The sequence below is a fragment of the Helianthus annuus genome, chromosome 4, assembly GCF_002127325.2.
Source record: "Helianthus annuus cultivar XRQ/B chromosome 4, HanXRQr2.0-SUNRISE, whole genome shotgun sequence".
Taxonomy (NCBI): domain Eukaryota; kingdom Viridiplantae; phylum Streptophyta; class Magnoliopsida; order Asterales; family Asteraceae; genus Helianthus; species Helianthus annuus.
In genome coordinates, this window is record NC_035436.2 from 28,367,797 (window position 1) to 28,370,941 (window position 3,145).

The 3,145-nt window shown below is 43.5% G+C and overlaps 1 non-coding gene across 1 annotated transcript; it reads right to left on the reverse strand.

Annotated features, from left to right (window-relative positions):
- Positions 1 to 1,357: 1,357 nt before the first annotated feature.
- LOC118491808 lies at positions 1,358 to 1,464 on the reverse strand. The gene has a single exon (XR_004892253.1). It is a non-coding gene; the product is annotated as a small nucleolar RNA R71 (small nucleolar RNA).
- Positions 1,465 to 3,145: the final 1,681 nt, after the last annotated feature.

The window sequence follows — 3,145 nt, forward strand, 5'->3', positions numbered from 1 at the left end:
TATCCTTGCTGACTCAAACTACTGGGTTGAGGGTAACGTCGCCTTCAAAAGAGGGGCCTACTACAATAACTAAGATAATCTCTTAAACAAGTGCAAAAGTGCAAAAATAATCAAAGGTTATACTAATACACGTGTCGGAACCAAGTGATTCATCTTGTCTATCTGTTTTTATTTTATTTTTATTTTTCAGCATTTAGTTAGTTTTTATTTTTCTTAGTTTAAAACATTTTTTCTAACTTTTTGATTTGATTAGACGTTGAGGATAAACCGGTATTAAAAGCTCTTGTGTCCTTGGACGACCTCGGTATCTTACCAACACTATACTACGTCCACGATGGGTGCACTTGCCCATATGTGTGTTTAGTGTTAGTGAATATCGTGTTTTATAAATTTAAAACTTGGCTAAAAGTGTAAAAAGGGCTTAAATATACATCTAAAAATATATATACACTAACACGCATCAAGTTTTTGGCGCCGCTGCCGGGGACACAAGGATTTTAAGAAAGTTAGGAATCAATGGCCTAATCATATTTTTATTTTTCTTTAATTTTTTAGGATTTTTTTCTTAGATTTTTAGCTTCTGCAGAGCTCAGCACGGGGCCGTGCCTGGTCGGACACGGGCCGTGCTCAGCAAGGTTACTGGCAGTTTTTGTTTTTCAAGTTACAGAAGGCTGACCACGGGGCCGTGCCGGTGCAACACGGGGCCGTGTCCAACCTCCAGTAACTGGGATCTGGAAAACAATCACTGTATTTCCGACCACGGGGTCGTGTTCGCTCAACACGGGGCCGTGGTGAACCTTCTGACCGACATTCTTTTTTGTTTTTATTGCAGGACTTGGAACCCGACACCATCCTCACATAGTGTATGAGCTCCAGTTCTAATAAAGACATAAAAGAACCGCTAGAAGAACCCGAACGCTTTCTCAGAAAAAGGTTAAAAGCCAAAAACCAAGAGAAGGTTTCGGGTGATCCACCCCCAATGGCGGACCAACGTACCCTTATGGATTATCTACGGCCCACCGTAGGTAATCTAGGCGCCGCTATCAATGCTCCGAATGTCGAAGCCAATAACTTCGAGCTCCGACCGCATTTGATACAAATGCTCCAAAACTCCGCCACCTTCCACGGGCTTGCGGACGAGGATCCTCATCTACATATAACTAATTTCTTAGAAATATGTGATACCTTTCGGATCAATGGAGCATCAAACGACGCCATACGCCTCCGTATGTTTCCGTTCTCACTAAAAGACCGAGCGAAAGCTTGGCTCAACACCCTCCCATCTGGATCGGTAAACACCTGGGATGAACTAGCCCAAAAGTTTCTATATAAGTATTTCCCTCCTTCTAAAACTGCTAAATTAATGGCTGAAATTAATACATACTCACAAGAGGACGGGGAATCCTTATATGAAACATGGGAAAGGTTCAAGGAGCTACTACGCAAGTGTCCCCATCATGGCCTCGCAATATGGCAACAAGTATCCACTTTCTACAATGGATTGTTGCCACACACTAGGCAGACACTTGATTCTAGCTCCGGGGGACTTTTAGGTAATCGACGCCCACACGAAATATATAATCAAATTGAGGAAATTGCTCAAACCAATTTTCAATGGCACACTCCCCGGGGAAATAAGTCTATCGCCCCGGGCGCCCACAAGGTCGACGAAAGCACCTCTTTACAAGCCCAAATCGAGGCCCTTTCTTCAAAAATTAAAAAACTAGAAATGACAAAAACAGTCCCGGTTATGGCTTGTGAAGGGTGTGGTGGGTCACATGAAAATTGGAGTTGCATGAAAGAAACGGACGATCAACAAGAAATGGTAAACTACATTGATAATAGACCTAGGCCGTCGGGTCCTCCAACGGGAACTTACAACCAAGGATGGCGAAACCACCCAAACCTTGGTTGGAGGGAAACCGGCAATAGTAGTAACCAACAAACCCAACGAACAAACTTTCAGCAATCAAATGAGTCACAAAATTTCACTCAACAACAAGGTGGACGAGAAAGGCTCGAAGATACTATATCTCGCCTCGTCTCCGACACTGATAAGAAAAACTCGGAAAGATTTCTACAATTAGAATCTAATTTTAGGAATCAACAAGCTAGCATTCAAAACATAGAAAAACAAATAAATCAACTAGCACAAAATTTTTCCGAGAGACCGCAAGGCGCATTACCTAGCAACACCGAAACAAACCCAAAGGCACAAGTTCACCTCATCACACTACGAAACCGCACCGTAGGGCCTGCAGAAGTACCTCAACCAACGGAAGAAACAATGCCAACACATCTGCAGGAAAAGAACTCTCCCCCATCACCAGAACCTACCAAGGCTCCTCGAGTTCCATACCCCGGTAGGTTAATTCGTCAAAAAACCAATGAGCAATTCGCAAAATTCGAAAGTTTGTTAAAACAATTGCATGTCAATATTCCTTTTATCGAAGTCCTAACCCAAATGCCTAAATACTCTAAATTTATGAGGGACTTCCTTACACATAAAAAGAAAATTGAAAATTTGCAATTAGTTAATTTAGGCGAAGAATGCTCTGCCCTCGTACTCAATAAACTACCCCAAAAGAAAATCGATCCCGGAAGTTTCACGATTCCATGTTCAATAGGGGAATCACCCGTTCGCAATGCCTTGGCCGACTTAGGGGCTAGCATTAACCTCATGCCCTCGTCAATGTTCAAAAGGCTTGGCTTGGGAACCACGAGCCCTACAAAAATAAGCATACAACTCGCCGATCGATCAGTCAAGTTCCCACAAGGTGTCATCGAGAATGTCTTGGTAAGGGTAAGCAAATTCGTTTATCCCGTTGACTTTGTCATACTCGATATGGAGGAGGACACCGAGGTCCCCCTTATCCTAGGGAGACCCTTCCTTGCCACAGCACAAGCAGTGGTAGACATGAATGAAGGGACACTGACTTTAAGGTATGGGGACGATGAGGTGAAGTTCGGAGTTGGGAAGAAAATAGAAGACGACGACCCAGTCAATTACATGAAGGTTATTGATTCAAGCTTGGATGCCGCTCTCCGACGGTGTAACTTGGGAAGCAAGGCACTCCACTCAGAAAAGATATAACCAGAAATCGGGTCTAGCCAAGGACCCTTATAAACGTGGCGCACCACGGAG